Genomic DNA, 23,750 nt, shown 5'->3' on the forward strand with positions numbered 1-23,750 from the left:
ACGCGGGGTCTGCGTCGCCGCGAGGCGCCGCCAGCCATCGGCCCCCCTCCCGACCCCTGGCCGCGCCGATCGCTCTGTCACAGTGTGGCACTTGTGACAGACAAAACGGAGAATGGATCCGCTCCTGCAGACGCAGGTCGTGAAAGTGTGAGCCTCGCAGGGCGTGGAGAAGCGCAGCATTGCAGGCTTTCATCAGCTTTTAGTCACTAAGGATTTCGCTGTTCCCTAACACTGCCCGGCCGTGGCCTCCCACCTGTTTCTGCAGATGGGGGGGGGGGGCACGTGTGTTTAGAAGGTCCCTCGTTCGCATCTGTGCAGAGCCGACAGGACAGCGCGTCTACAGACACGGTCTGCGTGTGCCGTGTGCGGCACGGCTCCGGGTGCCCAGGCGTGTTCTGGGAGTGACCCCATTCCCTCAATCACTCCCCAGACACAATGCCGGCTAGTGAAGGGTCCCGGACTCTGGCGGATTTGGAGCTTTTGTCCTTACTTCAGGATGCCTTTGTCCCCGTAACAATAGGTGACATCCCGCATAATACAAGGCCATTTGCACCGCTGCCAGCTGAAACTTCCTGTTTCAGATGAGGCAGAGAGATTTCTGAAAAGCCTGGCCCGGTTAGTGAGAAAGGGGCCACACGGTCGGTTTCCAGGATCCTCTCCTGATGGAGACGAACCCAAACGTGCGGAGGTCGAGGGAAACGATATTCCGACGCGGCGACCCACGCGACGGGGCCCGAGGTCGCACAGACGGCTGGGAACCCCGGCACGCGCCCCAGCTTGGAGGGCCCGGATGGTGCTCACGGCCCTTTTCCCAAAGGCCGTTCATTCTTCATTCGAGCAGAAGGGGGACTTCCTCCAATTCTCGAAAACATCTCTTTACAGTGTAAGTTATTCGGGGTATTTAAAACCTGTCAAGGAAAGAAAAGGAAACAATGTCTCTTCTCGCTGAAGTGTCACTGAAGAATAATGCAGATTTCTGCGGTTTGCTGTTCAGACTTCCGGAGCGATCCAACCCCCGTTCGCGCCGCTCGTCCTGGGGGGTCACAGCTGACGGGGGTGGGGGGTCACAGCAGGGGTCCGGCTCCAGCATCCTCTGCCCGTGGCCTCACGTCCAGCTCTCTCCTCGTCACGTAGTGGCGAGATCTCGAGAGCAAATTCTCTCACCTCGCTAGCCTCTCTCCTCGGAGGTGACCAGAGTGCCCTGCATTTGAGTCGCGCGGAGGACCCAACGTGCGGAGTGGAGCGTGCCATGGTCCCACCCTGGCCGCCGGTCCTCTCTGGGCTCTCGAGCGGGGTGCTGACGCACGCCGGCGACGTCGGTGACTCGGGGCGAGCTCGTTCGCGTCCTCGCCGCCGCCACGGCCGCTCCGGAACCCCGCAGAAGCCCCGCGACGTTCGCGGGCACGGCGACCTTGGGCAGGAGGTCGAGCCTCGCCGTTCCTCGCGGCCCTCGCCTGTAAACTGCGCTAACGCGAAGGCCGTCGCCCTTGGCTGGGGCGGGCGTCACCAGGACCGGACCGGCCGAGTGGGAGCCTTCGAGGGCCCGAGGCCAGCGCCCGCCCGGCACGTGACGGCGTTCGGCTGCATGTCGGCTGCGGCTCGTCACGCCTCCCCCTGCGCTGGGGCCACGCTCATCCGGAGGACGCGGCCGCCGAGCCCCAGGGCTGGAATAAACGCCCGTTGCTAATAACCCAGCTGTTGGGGGGCCAGTTCCGCGCCTCAGGAACCGACGCGCTCCATCGTCACGGCCCCCAGACTCGCTGTGGGACTCCCGTCCCCGTCCCCCGCTCCCTGGCCGTCCCCGTCCCCCGCTCCCTGGCCGTCCCCGTCCCTCACGCTCGGCTCTGCAGAACGGGGAAGCGTGACCCGAGCCAGGGCAGGCGGCCTCCTCCGCTCTCCCCGCCCGGCCGCGCCGGCCTCTGCGTCTCCGCCACCCGCCCCAGACCACAGGGCCGTCCCTTCTCCCTGTCAGGGTTTACTTGGTCCTTTCCCTCTCTCCCTCTCTCTCTCTCTCCCTCGCGCACTTTGGCGGCTTGGATTTCATCCAGAGCAAATGCGCATCTGCTTACCATGCGCCCATCTCTTTTTCTTAGAGAACGTGTGTCCCCTAAACACACACCAGCAGGCGATGCGCTTGGTGCCGGAGACGCAAAGGTGGGTCAGACGAGACCCTGACGTTAGCCGAGCCCCCCTTCCTGAGGTCCCCCTTACCGAGGGCTCGGGGCAGATTGGGGGGCCCTGAGAACCCCAGCACGGCTTTGCGCCGGCGGCTCCCTCCGGGAAGGCGAGGGGTTTCAGGGTCCACACGAAGCACCAGCCCGCAGGTCCCCGGCCCGCCCCGCACAGGTCACGCCCGCCATCTCGGGCCCCACCTGCGCGTGGGGTGGCCGCACCGCCGAGGTCCCGCTCAGATTGCCATCTTCGGCTGCCTAGGCGGGAGGCAGGCGGGTCGGGCGGAAGACAGAGGCGCGATGAAGGTCCCGCCCTTGTCTGTCCTCCCGTCACGGAAGTGGGACTTCGCCAGGGACAGGCATGTGCCGGGCCTTGCTCTCTCTTATCTCTAACATTTCGCATGGTTCTCATAGTTGGCTGGGAGAGGACCAGCAGCCGACGCAGTGGGCTGTCCGGCCTGCGCCCCCCTCCCCCTTCCGCCGTTCCTTGTCAACCGACCCCCCAAGAGTACGCAGAGCCGGAGGCAGCGGGCAGCCACGCGGGTTTGAAGAACTGGGGGACAAGCAGGAGCTAGTGACCCCCAAAGACAAAGAATTAGACCTTGGCGGTCGAGAGCTCCTTGTGCGTGTAGGCGACCGGGTGCGGGCCCTCACACCGCACAGAACAATGCCGATGCCTGCGCGGAAGGAAGCCCGAGCCTGGAGGGAAAGGGCTGGGGGCAGCCGGGGGACGTGGCGGTCGCCCGGTCTCGCGAGCTCGCCGACGCGCGCTTCCATCGTCCGAGCTTCAAATCAGCTTGCTTCAGACCCGGATCGACACGCAGGCTCAGGACCGTGGGATGGGGCTCCCCCCGCCCCAGGTAAACACCCGCCCGGCCCGGCCCAGCGAGATTCCATCAGCCAGGGGAGGAAGAATCACCTCTCGCCGGCGAGCTGCCAGCAACCCCTGAAACGTGCTCCTCTGTGACCAAATTATTAATGCTTTCGCATCGAGCAAAAATGTCTTGTCTAAACTCTGGGTGAATATTGGAGGTCGTTTTTTTCCCTCCTGGGCATTTTGATATAACTATGCAATAATGACCAAATAATTCCCTGTTTACATACGCCGGGTGACAAGCTGCATGTGTGGAATTACGACATTCGTAAGGGATGTGAGAGGCGTCTAATGCATAATGAAAACTGTATATTGACGCATAATTTTTCTCCTACAGTTTTATTTGTAGTTGATGAAAAAAACAGGAGAATTTCCACCCAAAGCGGAAGCCCCATCCCCGATCCCCCCCCAGGACAATTCTCTCTTTACTCTTCTCTTAATGTGAATGAGGTCAAAGACGAAAGAAGAAATCACCAGATAATTATCTAAAGAAACGCGTAATTACAAACCTATTGAAATAATGCTGTGGAAATAATTTCTGCGAGTGCGAAAAATCACATTAACACTTCCACATGAAGGTACATTGAACTACAGCTGTAAGTCACGCTGATCTTTCAAAGACAAACTAATTCCCGTTTTGACTGAGAAGACAGGGTATGCCGCACGGCATAGTGTGAGTTCACCCTTTGTCTAAGGCCAGTGGACTCGAACCTTCACTTACCTGAATCTACTCAGCATAGCTCATCTAGACCCGAAAGACTGTTTCCTAGGTAGCGGGTTATCTGACCCAAAATTATCCAGATACTTGCCTCTGATCTCCGCATTGCTTTTCTAGTAATGGACACCTAAATAAATATCTAAGTAAACAACAAAACCCATGCAGATTTGGTCGATTAATTCTCTTTCTCAACACGTTCACTTAAATTTAATGGGCGTAGTCATAGCGTATTCCGTGCTGACTCTCAGAGAGTGAGTCTTCCCTGATAAAAGCTACGCTCTTTGGAGAGCGGGCCCCGGGAGGTGCTGGACGCCTCGGTCTGGCCCGGGAAGACAGGCGAGCAGGCCGAGGGGGCGGGGAGGGGAGGCGCGGCGTTTGCTCTGCGCCCTGACCCTCGCCCGCGCGCGCCGAGGGCCGGCTTCCTGCCCGGCTACTCGGTCTCGCCTCTCACTGGCTCCTGCACTCGACCGACTGCGTCATCTTGTCCGTTGCCGGGGGCGGAGCGGCCTCCAGGCCACTGTGGGCCCCTGGGGGGTCTCACGGGACACATTCAGCCACCGGGAGTCACGGGACCCAGTTTTAGCTTTTGAGGTTTTTCAAAATAGTTGAAATGATATCTCGTGACTTTTACCCTTCCTTCGACATCTCCCAAAAACCAAAGATAAAATATATTTACTTTTTAAGAGTAGCATAAAACTTACTTCACCATTTAGCTGCTCTACAGGTCCCTTGGATTCTCACAGAAAACGAGATTCATTCGGGGATCTCAGTGACCTCGTGTTTCCTCCCTCTCGAAATGTGTGGCCGGTCCGTGATCCTGGAGATGACACCGTCACCACTTATCCTCAGTCACCAATCATTCCCAACAATGCTCGAAAAAATAAAAAATAAAACAGTGAGAAGACGAGGACACTGGGGGGCCCTGGGGACGAGCGTGCGACGTGTCACCCCCCCCCCCCGTTTGCTCGCACGGTCCCCCAAGGGGACGTGGGACTGGAGACCTCAGCTGAGAGGCCAGAGCTTCCCATTTCCTGTCCCCAAAGGCGAGGAAGAAAACCGAGGGAGGGAGACCGGCCGCGCTTCTCGGCCAAGAGAGGGAAGAAAGCCGCGGAGCCTGGCGCTCTGGGGCAGGCCCCGCACGTGCGGGGGCCCGGAGCGGGGACCCAGGCGCCCGTGGCTGTTTGGAAGCCTGCCTTCCGCGATCACACCCCCGGCTTTCCTGGGGTGTTACTTACGTACACCAGCCGTGAGTGGGAGGCGTGAGCGTGAAGTCTGGAGCACGCGACTGCATTGCAATGTGGTGATCGATCGCAGGGCACTTGGTCCCCAACGCCAGCCCCTCGCCTAATTAACTTCTTTTCTTTCTTTGTGGTGATTGATGCTTAACTTCTACTCCCTTAACAACTTGCCAAAGACAAACAGGAAGGAGAACGTGACCTAATTCTTTCATTTTTTTTTATGATATTTACGCCCTGGAATTTCTTTCTTACACAGAGGCTTTCTGTTACATTTTGTCTTATGATTTCTGATAAGGTTACTTTTCACTATGCCTTTATTTACTCCTGCAAGATACTTATTTAAAAAATTAAATTTAAAAAATAAACAAATACGAAGACTGCGTTGGCCCCAGATAGCCAGGTGGCGATGACGATTTTTCCGGGCGAGTGAAGGGTTAACTCTGCCCGCGCCGCTGCGAGTTGCTTCTTCAACTAAGGTCTCTTGGTTTGAATCATCCAGCCTGAATTTTGTTTCCTTCAAGGACCCCGATCGATCTAAACAACACATAGAGTTTGAACACTTTTGTGTTTAAAAATAAACAGTGTCAGAGTTTGGAAAACGCGGAAGAGAGACGGATTTGCAGAGAGACCGCGTCTCCCACAGCGGCCGCACCGGGGCCTGGGAAGAGGGTGCTCAGGGGACGGCGTCGGGCCTCCTCACACATCCGGGCGCAGACGCCCCCGGAAAACCGCTCAGGAAGCCTGCGAGAATCCCCCGTAATGCTGCTCCCTTTCTTTCCAAATTAGCATCATGCAAACTGAACACACACACGTCGTGAGCAAACAGGATCCCCTCTCTGGCAACGGCCGATGGCGGGCGGGTTTGCCGCCCCATGTCCACTCCTGCGGCTCCCGAGGCTTGACCCCGGAGGTCCTTTCCCTGCTCCTCAAACGCTGGCCGCTGCCCGCAGGGCCGGCCCCGCGCTTCGGGTCCCCAGGCTCGGTGGCGGTGCCTTCCCAGGAGCTCGTTCTCCACAACCGCCAGACTTCGAGACAGGTGGGGGGAAGCCGGCCTGGACCTGGGCGAGCGATCCGCCTCCCGCTCTGGGTTCCTGAGCCACCGTGGGCCTCCCCGCGTGACGGGTCCCAACGTCAGCAGCACTTACAGCCTCCACCATCATGTGTGACGCAGGGGCTTCATCTGACCTGCTGGCCACCAAGTCCCAGCAGCTGTCACGGCCTCCTCCTCCTCCTCTTCTTTTTTTATTACTTATCATTATTTTTTAAGCCTACAGCACCTGGTCTTCCTGGGTGGTCTCCCATCCAAGCACTAACCAGGCCTGACCCTGCTTAGCTTCCGCGATCAAACATCGGGCTTGTCCAGGGTGCTGAGGCCGTAGCAGGGACCGTGGCTCCACTGGGGCGCGAACCCAGGACCTTCTGCATGTAAAGCAGACGCGCTGACTACTGCACTACGGAGCCACATCCACACAGTCTCCAGTTAATGAATGTTTATTGACTAACGAACGGCGTCACACCCTCTAAACGGGGTTCAGCTCTGTGACCCGCCGGCCTCGGCCCCTCCCAGCGCCAACACGCACCCCGACTCCCCGTCGTGGCGTCTGGGAGGCGTGCACACACACACGCTCCTTCGCGTGACAGGACCCTCTTCCCCTCGCCGGAAGCCCGGCTTCTCCCCGCCCGCCCGGACGCGACGCCAGCTCACGCCGGCTCGCTTCCCGGGGGCGCCCGCCCCAACGACGCCCGCCCGCCCCGACGGTGCCTCCTTCTCCCCATCCACCCCTTTCATTAAAACCCCTTGAATTCTGCTCATGAATCATGTTCTTTCAAAGTTATTTTCTACTGAGCTCGAGTCGTCTGCCGAAGCTGCATCAGAGGCTGGTTCCACGGCTAAGAATTCCGGGAGGAAACATTCTCCGTGAAGGGTCACGGAATTAGCAGAAACCCATGCCCTGCCTTTTAAATACTCAGAACTTAACTGGTGACTCCGAAACTGCCCTTACAAAAGGTCCACGCAGCAGTATGACATCGTCGTCATTTAAATATTTGTTTCTACTTCTGTTTTACTATGAAAAAGAAAGGCCAAGGAAGAATCGAGGGAAACAAGCAGAGAAGGGACTTTCCGCAGAGACGGCGCTTAGGAACGGCTCCGGGCAGGCCCCCTCCCTGCCTACTGGCCCCTCGCAGCCCGTGGCTTTCGCCAACACAGGCCAGAAAGCGTGCGGAAGACCTCCGTGGCTTGTTGAACAGCCTTATAACATACAGATCCTTAAACCCAGAGAAAAGGTTCCACAGCGCTCATCACAGCCTTGGAGTGTCCTAATACATTTTCAAATTAAGAAACAACAACTCAACGTTGAAAACAAAATCACCATACACTGGTATAAATTCAAGCCAACACAGTGCAGATTTCGTATGACCATTTTATTCAAGATTTTGATGCCCATCCAACTCGAGAGTAGCCAATGAGCCACAAAGTCCAGATCGAGGTTGTGCAACGATCCAGCTCGGGCCGGCCTCCGAATAGGAAAGTATCTCTATCCCCCAACGATGGCTGAGCCTCCTCGTCCCACGATGTGCTTGAGAAGATGGCTGAAAACAGTTCGACTGTTTCGAGGCAAACGAGCGTCACTGTGAAATCGCTTCTGGTCACACGGAGACATACCGGTCAGTTTCCGTCCAGAGCGAGAGCTTGGCTTCCGCCGAAGGAAGAGTCTCTATCTGATTTAGGAATCTGTCCCCTGACCCTGCGAATGTAGGTGATGGTCTACTAAATAACTTCAAATTTCATTGCTTCTTTTCTACCAAAGTTTAAATTCCTTTCTGAGGGATATTGCTCTTTACAGAAATCTGGGCTCCTAAAATCTGGGGCGCACGGCCTCCAGGGTACCCGGCTGACAGCTGCGAAGTGGGCAGGAAGCCGGAGCGGAGGGCGTATCTTGTGACTTGAATTCTTCGTTGGTGCCATCGGAAACTCGAGGCGATGTTCGCGTTTCTGTAACAGATGCATCGTTTTGGACACACGTCAACCCCGTTCCCATGGGTTACCCACACTTCTCCCTTCCTTGATCACTGCTGTCTTCTAGAAGAAAAGTCGTCAACACTCACGAAAATGGAAATCTCCCTTAGAAGAGAGATGAAAGGCTTTTCGCACAGGTTCTCGTGAAAGGTAAGAATCAGTTAAGCGGAGACCGCGTCGTGACGGGGAGCCTCGCCCGTTTGTGGGTGTCGGAGGACGCGCTGGGAACGCACGCGTCGGAGGTCTGAAATGGGGCGCTCGGGTAAAACAGCCACGTGGCGGGCGGGCGAGGGTTTTGTGGGGCCCGATGCTCGCACGGTTTCCGGGTTACACTTTATGAACAAGAATACAAAATGCACACATAAAAGTCAAGGTGTATGGGGAACGCAAATCAAAATAAGTGACAAATGTTATACACCTGACAAATACCGACGACATCGCAAATTCCAGAAGCATCCGTGGCATTTGGTGAATTAATTGCCCGATGAGCAACTAATTATAAATTACCTTTCAATGCTTCTCTGAGAAACTTACTTCTTCCTTTTGGTAAATTGTTGTTTCAATATGATTAAAAAAAAATTTTTATACAACTGACTTCTCAATGTGAGAATAATTTCTATTGATGTCTGCTTATCTTTTATCATTTTCTGTTTCGTATTCTATTGATTTTTATCTGAATTTTCCCTCCCAGTTCTTTTGCAAATAAGTTTAAAGATGACTACATACGGAATCCTTTAAATTCGCAAAATCAGAAGTCTGGAATTTCTGACTCGGTTGAAGTATTCTAACGTGGCCTCCCACATTGCTATTAAAATGGCACGTTTCCAAATTCACTTCCCCTTAGCCAGGTCTCAGAAATTCCTGGAGTGTCCCACGCCAGCCGACCCTGCCGCGCTGACACACGTCTCAACCGCCGCGGCTCTGTTCCTTCTGAAAAACATTCGGACGCATGACCACGGGGCCTCGTGGTGAGGCACGAAGTTTCCCCAGTTTCACGGAAAACCCTCCTCTGCATGCGACGCCTCCGTCACAAAACACAGGAACATTTCACTCACCGTTATCAGGTCCTGCTGCCCAGAGATGCAAGGGCTAGGAAAAACGTCACGAAACTTTCCATTAAAATCCCAGACCCTTGCAGGTTCTTTTTTAAACCCGTGGCTAATCGAGCAGGCTGCCGCATTATTCCTCAGGAAAGGATCGTTTACATGGCAAACAAGCAGTTTTAGAAACATCGTGTCTCCAGACACTTTTCAGATTTGCACTCTTTGTGGTGTAAAGCAAATGCATAATTCGGTCGTTCAGAGATTCGCCCATTTTTCTTTTTTTCGTTCTCCGTTCCTCACGCTGTCCTTTAGGCACTAGATTCCGGCAGACGGAAACAAATACGGGACGTACCGTCTTCCCCGAGGGGTCGCACGCCACCCCCGGCCCCCGGCGGACGCCACCCCCGGCCACTCCATTTCACTTTCCTTTGTCTTCAAAAGGTCAGGTTACAACAACAAATTACGTAACTTATATATTTCCCTTTTAGAATTTTTCGTTCTGCTTGATAGTTCTAGATATAGTTTCAGTGGTGAACCAAAGTCAACAAACTACGTTTTCAACGAAATCGCTTTTTTTTTTTTGGTCTCGTTCACTGCGATGGTGAAAAGCCCCAGCCGGGGAATCACTTCTCATTCAGTCCGGAGCCGAGCGTCGGCCCAGACGACGCGTGGGTCAGTCAGCTCTCCCCAGAGAGTCTCACGGTTCTTCCCTAAACGACTGAATTTTCAGGGCGAACAGTGTCCGGGGGAAAAGCCAGTGGGTGGGGGCCGGAGGCCGGCACGTGCCCTGGGCGGAGGAGAGGGCCTAGCACAGGTGACGAGCCGGTTCCTGAGGCGGGATCGTGGTCTCTGCAGGGATGCGTGCTCAGACTGGGGAAGCCGCATTTTCCAGGATTCTTTCAAGGGTGTGACTTTTCTTTGAAGTATTGAGATGGAAATCAAAAAGAAAGTTCAAATGGCTGACTTTTTCTCTTCTGCAGGGTAACCGGCTGGCATGAAGTTAGTTTTCAGGAAGAAATATGCAAGCATCGACTAAACGAACCCATTTTTATGATTCTACCCAAAATCATGGTCCAGAAACGAATTAGGTCACAAACGCGGGAGGGAACCACATGAGCCGCTTTTTCCGCTTCTTTTAAATCAATTTTGCAGCACGTGCATTTGAAATGTGTGGAACTCATTGCGATATGTGGATATCGTATTCTAAAGACACCCTCCAGGACGTCGAGGCCGCCGCCATCCTCCGGGGCGTCGCGGACGGCGTCGCGGGGGAGGCGGCTCCAAACCCAGCAAACCGCTCACGGCAGTCATGGTTCCGTTCGCCTTGTTGTTAAATGCTGCTCACAGCCTTTTTCTTTAAAGACGCCCAGCTGGGAAGTTCTAGTGGGCAGGTCCGGTGGCCTGTTTGTTTATTTGACCTGCCAACAACATGACGGGGCTTGGGCTGTAAAGCCCAGACTCCCCTGAGGAGGGGACGTCCTGCCGCGCAGAGGGGCCGGGCGTGGAAGCCCTGGTGCCCTCGGGCCCATCGCTCACCGGCCGCGCGGCCTCGGCCGAGCCGCCAGCCCCACGAGCTTCCCACCTGCCAACGAGCGACGACAAACTTCCCTTCCGGAGTTGTCTGGAGATTTCAGTAAGTTCATACGTGTGAAAAGTCCACCGCGAAATATCAAGACGGAATGACCTCCACGGACCCGGCTCGCTGCCCCCGTGAGAGGCTCTGCCCAGCGACACCGGCTCGCTCCCGGGAAAGGCGGGGAAGGAGTCGCACTGACGGGGGGGGGGGGGGGGGGGCGGGGGGGAGTCCGCGCCCTCGATAAGACGCCATGAGCCCTTGCGCGGGGCCGTCTCCACCCAAACTCCCGAAGCTCAGACTCTACGAATAAAACGCTCCCTGGAGCGGAGGCCGCAAACCCAAACGCTTCGGGGGACGAGCTCCACCGTGTGGGGAAGAGACGCTTGGCCTCCGCGGGGGAGGAGAACAGGCCGTGCCGGAGCCCGCGGACACCTGGGCGCCGGAGCAGGCGGCAGACACGCGCCGGCCGCGGGGCGTCCCTGGAATCTGGCCCCGCGCTAGATGCCCTGCAGCTTCAAGAGCCGATGGACCAAACGTCCACATAAACCTCCCCGGCTTGTGTTCCCCCCACAAAACACCACGCGGATCAATATCTGGGCCCAGGAGGCGCGCGCCCGTGGGTCCGGCCGCCGGCCCGCGTGTCCTGCAGTGAGGGACAGAGAGGGGCAGGGCGCGGGGGCCAGAGGCCAAGCCCACACCATTGAGCCAGGCCGTCATGAGCAAAGCGAAAGCCGAAGTCACGGCCAGCTCATCCGGCCTCCTGTGAAACTGACCTTTCCTCTTTGTGCCTCAAGGTAAACATTCCTGAAGCCAGTACGTTTGGGGATGAAGCCAAACCCTTCCCCACGGCTAAAGAGCCCTTGACAACCGCTAAAGGGGTGGCCTGGGGACGGCCCAGGGGACCAGGCGGGCTGGCGGTGGCGGCTCATCCCAGCTGGGTCAGGGGCGCCCAGGAAACGGCCATCGGAACAGAGACTTCCGGGGAACTGTGGAACCAACTTGGCCCTGTGCTTGTCACAGCACCACGTTTATGGCGTCTTAGATAACAAACGAAAAGAACAGTGTGTGCGAAACAATCGGCCCCGAAAGGCCGCCTCCCGGAAGCACGGCGGGCGGGCTTCCACGCTGGGGAGAGACTCGACTGTCTGCTCGCTCGCTGAGGATGTTATCCCTTAAGCCGGCAGCTCCCAAGTGACCCAGGAATCCAGGGCGGAATAAAATGGCAGAAAATTTCATTTATCAACCTGTTTGGATTTAAAATGGTGTATGTGTGTGCGTGTGTGCGTGCACGTGTGTGTGTGCATGTGTGTGTGTGCATGCATGTGTGTGCGTGCGTGCGTGTGTGTGTGCGCGTGCACAGAGTAGAGATGGTGCTGACGATCAATTAGAAGCTGGTATCCCCAACTTCTTATTAAGTGCAGAATTAGTGGCATTTTTTCCTATCGGGATAAAATTGGACATTGCGACTAGTTCGAAATACCTGATTCCACGGGGACCACGGGCGAGGTGGTGACTTTTGTCACCAGGCTTCGGCGAGATCGGCTGCGGACACAGCGGTAAATGGACATTCGACTATTTGCCCCGATGTCAGAAGCAGCCCCGCGCCCAGACTGCCAGCACAGGCTTACGGTGGAAAACCTAATATAAAGATATGGTTTTCAAGGAAAAAAATGCAAACGCCGATGCGCGTTTTTGTCCACCAGCATTTCCCTAGACTCCGCCCCTTTGCCCGGCTGCAAACTCACAACCGTGGGGCTGTCGGTTTCAGACGCCGCGGTGCGGGTGAGCAGGTCTTCATACCTTTGGTCTGGTATCGGGGTGGGCGGGGGACCAGGAGGTAAGTGCCCTGGAACACAGCTCCTTATCTCGTTGGTGCAATTCGCTCATCTATCTAAGTCACATATTTACAGACGGGTCAATGTGCCAGGGGCGGCGGTCAGCACAGGACCTGCAAGGCTGGGCACCCGCGACCTCGCCCGCAGAGGGCTGTCCCCACACCCGAGAGGAGCGGCTTGTTTTGCCAGTTCCTTGAGGACCGGCCCTGAGGTCAAGGCGGACGATTTTTATGGCCGCCCCCCAGTGACCGGCAGGTGCCTGCATTCGCCGTGTGTATTTGCTGACTACATGAACCGGTAGTACCAGAAACAGAATGGAGAGGGGCTGGACGCACTCGGAAGACTTTGGGGAGACGTGTTTGTGTCACGGGGTTCGCCCAATCGAATTCCCAAACTGCCGTAGTGACGACTGATCCCAGACACTGCCCGCGAGGCTGTTCGGCCAGGAAATTCTCCTCCGTGGAGAGGATGGACTTGTTCTGACTTACGGCTTGCCCCCGCCTGCCTTGAATTCGCAGGAGTGTGAGGAAACGCAGGGAAGTTTGAGACCCGGAGCAAAGCGAAACGGGAAACCCGGCAGAGCTCCTTGACGATGCGATGATCTGCTCCTGATACGCGATGCGATACCCTGCTCGAATGCGGGCCATCGGCAAGGGACGACGGAGGCGTTTCACACCTGTCGGGCCAGGCCAGGCAGCTCTGAGGACAAGAACAGCCCGAGCCGAGGTGATGAGGCCGGGCAGAGGGCCGGAGTCCTCCCGCCCCCACGCCGATCTTCACGCATTAACTAGAAGGATGAGTCACTCTGCCCCCTGATTCGGTGGCTCTGGGAAGAGCTGTCATCTGTTCCTGGAACTTCACTGACGGGTGTGAGCAGATGGCTCTCTCCTGCATTTCAGACCGTGCCCGGCTTGCCTGTGGCCGGGATCTCCCCGTGAGGCCAGCAGTCCCTGACCTATTTATCCACGCCCTCGGCTGCTGAGTCGCAGGTGGAGGTTTTAGAGAAAGCGCCGAGGAGTCACTGCCTCGGTGCGCCCACGATTAGTAACAGGAAAACCCCAGAGGGGAAGAGAGATGGGGAGCCCTCTGCGGAGCCCGGGCGTGGGGAGAAACCCCTAGGAAAGTTAGAAACGCCCTCTCGAGGGCCCGGACAGGCTCTCCGCCTGTGGCCAGGAAGCGTTCTCTGAGCCGGAGGGGCCTGCCACGCGGCCCTCCCCCGCTGGGCAGCCCAAGGCCCCCAGCTTCCGCTCACGGGCCAGCGAGCCAAGCCACGTCCTCGTCTGCAAGGCACCCCCATTCTCAGTGAGCCCTCGGGCGAGGTCAGACCCACCCTGTCTCTGGGTCTCCACAAGCACCTCCACGTCAAAGCAATTATGAACGTGACACCCCCTCCCCCGCCCCTGAGCGCAGGCAGCTCCAGGGGTCACTGCCCTGACCTGCGGAGAACGGAATCTCAGGAACTCACTGAAGTGTCTGAAAAGTGAGAGGAACCATCATTTTAGAAAAATGCCAGTTCCGAGGAATACAGAGAGAAATAGGAAAGAATAAAAGTCCATAAGTATTTCAGGAAAAAATGAGACGGTCTAAGAAGTCTCTCCCTCAGAGCCGCTGTTGAAAGGGGTGAAGACGATCGAGCTCCCGTCTCCGCTCACAGGAGGCCTGGGGGGCTCCTGTCGGGGGGCGGGGCTCCCGGGCAGCCTGGAGCAGGGTCCCCTCCAGGAGTCACCTCGTCTCCTTCCCCTGTAGCCAGGGCAGAGCTCACACCCCCTCCCCTAAGGAAAATGAGTGCCGGATGAGTAAGGCTCGAAGCCACCCACGGGGGAATATCGGGCTCTGTCCTTGGAGAGGTGGGGCGACAGTCCTGAGCCGTCCCCCACGGAACTGCTCCCCAGAAAGGGGCCAGGCCCTCCGCGTGGCACAGGGCTGGACCGCGTTTACCTCGGCACTAGTGAGTGCGCGTGTGGGCCTCCGACTCGGGGGAGGCGAGCGGGGACCAGAGGGGTGCAGGTAAACCCAGAACACCCTGCGACGGAGAACGGACGCGGTCGCCACCGCCGAGCGGGAAAGCGACACGCAGAACGGACCCGCCGGGACCTCCGCTCCGGACCCCCGCAAAGGCCCGCGGGAGCAGAGCGCGGCCGGGCCGCAAGCCGTCTGCAGACGGCTGGGAGGAAGGCGACGGAAGTGTAGGCGTTTGACGCCGAGAGTTACCAGACAGACGAACAGACGCGAGTCGCCGACAGCCTTCCCAGAGGCTCCCCCTGCCACGAGGCAGGACCCCGGACACGGAGTGACAGAGGCTGGGACCTGGCTCGCGGCACGAGGACAGAGACGTATTAGAGTTAGTCCGGATTGCAGGACGGCTGCGGAAGACGCAAACCGACATACCGTCAGCGCCCCTGACACGATGGTATTTGGAGACGGGGTCTTTATGGAAATCATTAAAGCCGAGTCGGGTGGGACCCCGATCCGGACAGTCGGTGCCCGCAGAGGAGGGGGAAACGGGCCAAATGGGCCGCTCTCTCTGCCTCTGCCCTGTCTCTCTGTCTCTCTCTCTGTCTCTGTCTCTGTCTCTCTCGATCTCTCTCTCTCTCTGGCTCTTGCTCTTTCTGAGAACATGCAGATTAAAAAAAGGCCTCATGAGGACCCAGCGAGAAGACGGCCGCCCACAAGCCAGGAGGCGGAGCCTCGCCAGACACCGCGATGGTGACGTCCAGCCTCCGACCGTGAGAACGGACACTTGTCGTCACGCCCCGGCCGGCACTGACGAAAACCCTGGTGAAGCGGCTCCGGCAGGACTTCCACCGCGACGTCGAACCCGAAGTTTAAGGATCACGAGTGACCGGCTACTAGGTTCTCTCTAGCTCTGAGGTCTCCGCAGGGCCTAGAAGCCGGAGGGTGGCTAAGCATTTGCAAGGTGACAGAATCAACCGTAATAATAAACTCGTAATCAGCTTTGGCGAAACCGCAAGCTGCTCACAGAGCCGCGGCAGATGGCCAGTAATATTAATGGCAGTTATAGGAAACGCTGTTCGTTTTCTAATAACCACTAACAGGTACCGATTACCACGCGTAGAAGGCAGCGCTCTAATCACTCTGCCTACGTGTGACGTTTATTCTTACGATGGCCTTTCAGCACTTGTTAGTGAGGTGCAATCACTTCCTTGCCGCGGGGATGAGTAAATCGGCTGAGGCACAGAGAAGTTAGGGAACTTCCTCGAAGTCAGACGGTTCACCGAGGGTTGAGCCTGGACTTGAACCTGGCGTCTGAGGGTTGGGTCGAGTCTGCCTTCGTTTTCCGGGGTGCCTCCGGCAGCTGCCGTACTGCGAGTCACCCTAGGTCATCCTTCCGCTGAGACTGTGTGTTTTTGGCACCCCTGTCATCTGCCATGATGTATTTTTACGTAAGGGAAATGCTGTGAGCTTCGCCTCGCATAGATGAATGGTGGAAAAGCCCCTCGCAGTGACGGGGACTTCCTCGTGTGGCCTCGCTATCCCGAGGGGCCCGGCCCGCTGACGGGACGCTTGGCGGCTCGCCGAGGGGGCCGACCGCGCCAAACCTACCGCTCGCTGAGGCTCCCGTGCTCTTGGTCCCGTGAGCGCGTCCTCTGTGTGGGTGCCGTAGCGAGCGGCCCGCGGGGCGACTAGATGAGGCCGGGTTCCAGGCGCCCGGGAGGACAGGACACACGGGTGGGGGTCTGCTGGGGCCGCGCACGCACGCCCGTGGGCGGCGTCCACGGAGGTCTCCCCCCCCCCCACCCGATCGAGACGCTTTCTTGATACGCCGTGATCCTCCATGTGACGTTTCACAAACGGGGAATCTTGAGAACGGTCATCCGAGTTGGGCATTTTAACTACAGCGATCGTAAGCGTTCGGGGACTGTGTCCGTATTTCCTTCTGCTGGGCCAGATTTTCCCACCACTATCTGAAACCATCATCTATGAGAGGATCCCCTCAAAAAAAAAAATATATATATATATATAATACATACACACACACACACACACGTGTGTGTGTGTGTGTATCTCGTAACGCGTGTGTAGAGCAGGCGAGGGATCGTGTCTCTGCGGTCTTGCCTGGTATAAATAATGAGATGAGTTTATGAACAATGAGGCGGGTCAGGAGCACCAGCAATCCGGGACGCCCGCTGAGCCCCCGGTGTGTGCGGGCACTGTGCTGAGTGCTTAACTGTCTCGTGCTTCGCACGGTGCGAGGCCGACCCTGCCCCCGCCCACCCTCGTCGCACGTGGGCGCTTGGGGCTGGCGGCTGGGGCGTCTCCGCAGCAGACGAGCCGCTCTCGAGAATCCGCTGTCTCTTCTTCCAAAGGGAGTTGGTTTCGCTACAGTTTTGTCGGGTTTTTTTGGGGGGAAGGGCAGAGAGACTCATCGTGATTCATCATGAGGTCGATGCCGGTTGAGTGAATGAATATATTTAGCCCATGAATAAAAGTGGAAATAATTGGAAACCACAATCCTTTTGATTCTTAGGAGCTTATACAATCTTTGAGCATGATTTCACAAACAAGGAAAACCCAAATGACTAAATCCCTTAGGAAGCCCTGGATTTTTTTTTTTTTTTTTAGACATTTCAAATGTAATTTCCTTTTAAAATATGATCTCAGGAAAGAATGGATTGCCACAGAAAGGGAAAGAAACAGTGCTCCGAAGGCACAACAGTGGAAATGCCAACAGGATTCCGAAGTGCGAGAAACCCAGCACGATCCGGCCCGAGAAACCCGAACCGGCTTTGCCGCGCAGCAGAAGCAAAGAGCGCGCGCTCCTCCAGGGGATTCCGAAACATCGGCCCCATCGCGATTTCCATGACTCCGTCAGCCTCCAAACTGAGTCACAGGCCCACAGGGGCGTGAGGCCCCTGGGCACCCCGGGCCTCGCGTCAGGAGGCCGCGGGCGCGGGGAAGCGCGGACACCGAGCAGGGGCTTGGCACGCGCCCCCTTCACGCCTCCAACCACGCTGCAGGCTGGGCGGCTTCCCCGGAAACGGGGCTCGGGCGTCCCGTGACGCGGAGAGAAACGCCTGACCTCCCCGAGCCCCCGTCTCAGCGTGGGGGGTCCGAACGTGCCACCTCCCCTCTCTCGTTACTGATTCCTTTCCCCAAAGCGTTCACGTTGACGGGCCCTTCTGCTAGGCTCCCTATCGACCCCCTTCCTGCTGAAATTGGGAGGGGACACTTGTTTAAAGGCATTCTCGAAGGAAGACACACTCGAAAAGAAAGCGGCCCGGCGGCCCAGAGGTGCCCGGGGAGCAGGCGGGGAGCTCACCTGCCGGCCAACAGGAGGCAGGGCTCCCCTCACCTCCCGAATAAGGGGAGCAGCTGCCCCCCCGGCCCCAGCGCCGGCCACCTCTCCCCACGCCAACTGGCTGCCCCCCAGAGGTCAAACACGCTCACCCCGCCCCAGGGAGCTGGGGCAGGGGCAAAGTCCCCCCTTCTGAAAAAAGTCCACATGCGGCGCGCTTCAGAGAGGAAACTCAGGGTAATGAGAAGCACATCTAAAGACACAGATTATGTTTTATTTTCGAGAAATTGGACGCGGTAAAGTTCCCCTTGAAATCCACACCTGCGGGGCTGTAAAAGAAAAGGCAAAATGGGTAGAAATGACTTAGGATGCAAAGACGGCGGAGGGAAATGTCGCCGCGGGTAGCCTATAAATGACTTTGGAGACACGGGGATGCTGAGTTGCCCAGGCCGACTGGAAAACAGTCATTTTAATCCGAAGGCAGGAAACCTCTCCCTGCATATCGCTGTGTACTGGAACACTATCTTATTAAATTATAGTGTTTTATAAGTAGTGAATAAAATTGGGATCATGTTTACTATGCAAAATCCCCACTACTCTTCAAACGAATGTGTATTTTAATATGAAATTGAAATTTAATATCGCCAGGCACTAAGCAATAAAGCCAACCCACCTAGTTTCAAGCCCTGCTTAAATTATTTTTTGAATTTTGTATCTAATAACGTAGCACAATAACATTGAAACAAGATTAACCCTGTGATACTGTTTGTTTAGGAAACCAAGAGCGTCGCTATGGAAACAGGAGTATTGCGTAACTATGGAAACCGGTGACAGTATTGTAAATAATGATACCGAAAGGGGAACCGTGCAAACTTAACATGAATTCTAAGAAAAGGAATGAGAATAAGGACTGAGAGGGAGAGAGAATGACTTCTTTTTTTTGTTTGTTTGTTTTTTTGTAAAAGCGGCGTAGTTATAGATTATTTTTGTCTCCTGGTTGGGTTTTTTTTTTAAGCTAAGTTTTCAAAACCTTGATCGTGTCTTCCATAATCTCCTAGTTTCTGTCTTCTCATTAACTCTCCAAAGCATAGCCTATTAATTTATTTTTATTTATTTATTTTTTTGATAACCTACTTAATGAAAAGATTCATTAGAAACTGTTTTTGACTTACATTTATTTTGATAGCATTTTATAGTCCAAATTACTTTGCTTCCTAAAATGGTTAAAGTGAGGAAAACAATTGCAGAAAACACATGTTTACCTCCTCACACTCTCTGAATGTTCAAAGTCACGCTTTTTAAAGCCCCGCACATGACACCGCACGCAGCTTTAAATCGCGCCGGCACGGGAAAGCGAGCTCTGTCTACTTAATGCCGCGGCCCCCGGGAACCGTGACGGGAACACACATTATCTCCTGGCGGACTCGCGGCTCTGACCCCCTGGCTCAGGGTCGCCGTCCTGGAAGGCGGTGGCCATGTCGTCTCTGGCTCCGACATCCCCCTGGCGTCGAGGTGACCGCTACCCGCCCAGGACGTGCTCACGGAGGGAAGGAACGCATACAGTTACACCAGCAGCGGGACCGAGCAGAATGACGTCGCACAGTCGACGCGGCCGTGCGGCCACGATCACGCGAGCCCACCCGGGGTCATGCGAGGACGCTGACCTCGTTCCCGCCTGAAAACACACACGCCGAACATGGGCAAAACAAGCTTCTGAAAAGGAAGGAAGTCGGAGCTCGGCCACGGGAAGCAGGTGCGAGGTCCAGGGCTCGGTCCCGCCCGGCAGGGCTGGGGAATCGCAGAGACAGCGGGACGCGGGCCCTGCGGGGCCCAGCCGCCTGCGCCCCCGGCCTTCTGAGGCCCTCAGTCCCGGGAGACGCTGGCCAAGGAAGAATCCCCGAGAAAACATTCTGTGCATTCTGGTATTTTTTTTAAAAAAAACCTCTGGCCTAATGTGACGTTTTTTAAAGTCTGTAATTCTGTCAATTTTGAAGATCCCTTAAGAAGGCAATATGTAAATATGTATTTCAAAGGAAGAATTTGGGGCAGAGAAGCAGTTTTCAACCTCCGTTTCCGAGAGGGGAGGGCCGGGCGGCAAGCTGCCTTTGGTCCGGACGCCAGGCCGAGCCCCGCCTGGTGATCATCCCATAACGTGTGCATGTCGCGAACATCCCGTTGTACATCTTCAATGTAGACGATTTTTATTTGCATATAAAAAATACAATAAAATACGTCACATATTTCTGAGACAGATGGCGAGCAGTTGCTTGGTATTTACCAGGGAAAACGGTGTTTTCCCTTTTAATCTGTGTCAAGACGCCCATTTCTACTGAGCTGCGGACAAGTGTTGATCGATTTGCGTGTACATCATCGGAATGGCGAACTACATATTGGGGAAAAAGCAATGATACTTTGTGGTCAGTCTTCGGAGCGAAAGAGGATGCCTCATACAGATGGGCGCCGGCTTTCCTCATCTGCAAATCTGCGTGCCAAGTAAGCAGACTCTTATGTCATCAGCTCTCTACCCAGTTCTCCGGGCGCCACTTTTAAATGTGACATCAACCTTTCATCTATGCTTTAATGGCTGCGATGTCATAAAAGAATCGCTCGCTTTTAATTTTTAACTCAATTAGTGAAAGTATGAAACAGATAGCCTTAATAAGCGCACATGGCCTAGATACGGCGCCTCCGTTCTAATGGGTGCAGAGAGAGACATGAGATACCACTGCGAATTAGTCCCCCAACCACAGACTGCCAGCTCAGGGGTCAACTGGCCAGAGGACACCGAGGAGCTTAAAAAACGGTGGCTCATTCAGTGCGTTTCACAATTACAGGCCATCCGAGGTCTGCCGAGCATTAGAGATGCCTAATTATTTTAGTGGCACATTGCAACTTTTGAAGTTTCGCTTTGAGTCAGATCTTCATTGCGGTTTTACACTATTGCCTCGTCCCTCTGTCTTGAATACTTAGACTCACATCTCGGAAATTTCCTCAGAGGAAACTTTTGATGATATTGTATTCTGCACAGTAAAAGTCGGCCTGCACGAGCTGTCGAAAGGCCGACGTCGACCACCATATGTCGTGGCAAAGGCGAGCAAGCAGTTATGGCTGTAATAGAACCTATGTTAATAGAAAAACCTCTCGAAAACAGCTCAAAGCTATATCTAAAGAAAATCTAAGTTGATTATTTAAAAAGCGTGGTTTTTTTTTTTGCATGTTACTTGTGATTGAGTATTGAAAAACATTTGATTTTAGATAAGCTCTACAAAAGGCAACAATGTTTCCATCTTTAAGAATAAAACCCAATTTTCCTTAATGATTTTAAATGATACAGATGTTTCCATGGGTCTCTGGTGCATGTTACTTTTACATTGTTACACCAACTATACAGGTTTCCTGGAGGAACAAATACAATGTTACATATTCGCATTTCCATTGCTGAAGTTAGGATACAACTCGTAATAAACACGTGCTCAGGAAGCTTCGAGCGCGATAAATGACGTTCTTCTTGGTCTCTGTTTCCCTCTCGTCGTCTGAGCTCTAAGAGCGTTCCCATTTGCATGACTCCCGCGCCCCATCGGTGACTTGCCCCATTGCTGCTAAGTGTCCCATGGGGTTGTTCATGCTGAGCTCCCGATTGGACCAGGTGGCATCTGACATGTCACGCCTGGCCATGCTGGTTTGCTGGGTCTGCCGGAACACAGAACCTCAACCCGGGCGGCCTGAGCCACAGACTTACTGTCACACGGCTCTGGCAGGCAGAGTGTCGGCTGGGCTGACCCCCTCTGAAGGTTCGGGGGACAATGCACCCCCAGCCCGCCTCCTGCTTTGGTGGTTTCCTGGCCACCTTCGCATCCCTTGGCTTGTGGGTGCCTCGCCCCAATCTCTGCCTTCGCCCTCCCTGTGGCCTCTTCCTCTGGGTGTCCGTGTCTTAATCTCCTCTTCTTACCAGGAAAGGGCCCACCCTCCTGACCTCTTGTTAACTTAATTCCCAGGATGAAGACCCAGCTCTGAAAAAGGTCACATTCCCAGGTCCTAGGGGCGGGACCCCCACCTGTGAATTAGACACGGTTCGACCCATCACGCCCAGGACAGCTCGTGTCCAGGTGTCCCCGATTCCCGCGAAAGACCGGATCCGTGCTCCCAGGGGTGGACGCAGGCTCAGCATGCCGACTGCAGACCGCCAAAGGGCGGGGAGAGGACGCCCGTGGCACGCGCGCAGACGGCCGGGGCTCCTCGCGTGTCCTGGTTTCGTGGTTAAGGTCTAGGGGTTAACGGGTAACGAGCCTCTTTCCCGGTTCTCCACACTCCACCGGCTCCGCATGACAACAGCAGGAGTCGGGGCCCCTGCCACACACTCCTCTCCTGGACTCGGCTCCGGTTTTCAACCTCGCAGTTCAGCCGGTCTGACGGGGCCCGGCTCGCACCCCCGACCCTGACCTGAGGTCAGGAGAATTCGCCTCTGGTTCCAGGTCTTCCTCAGCCATCGTGTGAGGAAGAATAAAGCCATGCTTAAAAAAAAAAAAAAAAAAAAAAAGAGTCCAGCGTCTTTTATTGAGAGTTGATGGGTTCACCTGGGTTTCAGGAGATTTGTAATGGATTTTCAGATCTTTACTATCGTTATTTTTATTATAGGGTTAGATTGTTACCACCAAGCTAAAAATGTCGCTCGATACGCAAAATGAGGTGATAAGTACCGTTTGGCTTTTAAGAAGTCCATTTTCTACGTGGCCCATTATGAAAATAATCCCGGGTTATAGCCGGCTCTCCGAAGACCTGGGAAATAAGGTTTTCAAATCAAGGCACTGCTGGCCATTAGAACAGCCAAACTGGTTAAACATGCTGAAATCCCAGCATAATAAGTGCTCCTTAGAGCATACCGACAGATTGCATTAATACTGGCTTTCCAAAAACATTTCTTAAAAAAGATTCTGTTGAGGACGAACTGACCACGGCATTAAGGGCAGTACGCCGTCCCGGAGGCTGTCCGCGGGGCGGCACTCGGCCTGGGCGCGAGGGTCGCCGATGGCCCTCTGCTGACATTCCTGGGCGCGAGGGTCGCCGATGGCCGTCTGCTGACATTCCTGGGTGTGAGGGTCGCCGATGGCCCTCTGCTGACATTCCTGGGTGTGAGGGTCGCCGATGGCCCTCTGCTGACATTCCTGGGTGTGAGGGTCGCCGATGGCCATCTGCTGACATTCCTAACAGGTGCCGGAGCGCTGCGTCCTCACCCCGGCCAGCCGCACAGCCGAGACGGGGCCGCCCTCCCGCCTGCAGAGCCCCATGCGCAGCAGCGGTGGGTGAGAAACGGGGGGTCAGGGAGCGGCCGCAGCCCCTCCGGCAGGCACGGCGGGAGCGGAAGGCGGCGAAGCCACCGGCCGGCACCTGAGCGGACGCGCTTGCGCGGTGCAGGCCGCAGGGGCGGCGACCCCCGGGCGCGATGCGGGGGGCGCGGCGGGAGCGGCTCGCGCGGAGGGGCGAAGCGCCGGGCTGCCCGGAGGTCCCGGGACACCGTTGTTTGCCCCAGCTGGCTCCAGGCGACGGAACGGGAAGCGCTCCCTCCGCGTGCCCTGGGCCGGGCGTCTCCATCACGGGACCGCTCACACCTGCCGCAGGTGCGGGGCAGTGCTGGGTGCGTGGGCGCGCCCGGACACAAAGGTGCGGAGGGTGGCGCAGAAATAATAAAATAATAAAATTATAAAAAATAGAATAAAATAAAATAAAATATAAATAAGATAATAAAATAAATAAAATAAAATAAAAAATAAAATAAAATAAAAAATAAAATAACATAAAATAAATAAAATAAAATATAAATAAGATGATAAAATAAATAAAATAATAAAATAAATAAAATAAAATAAAAAATAAAATAAAATAAAATAAAATAGAATTGAAATGAAATGAAATGAAACTCAAAACAGAACAAAATAAATATGTGCAACTAATAATAAAATAAAGTTTAAAAGATAAAACAAAACCAAATCAAATAAAACAAAATAAATACGTGAAATCAATA

The sequence above is a fragment of the Rousettus aegyptiacus genome, unplaced genomic scaffold, assembly GCF_014176215.1.
Source record: "Rousettus aegyptiacus isolate mRouAeg1 unplaced genomic scaffold, mRouAeg1.p scaffold_m13_p_10, whole genome shotgun sequence".
NCBI lineage: Eukaryota > Metazoa > Chordata > Mammalia > Chiroptera > Pteropodidae > Rousettus > Rousettus aegyptiacus.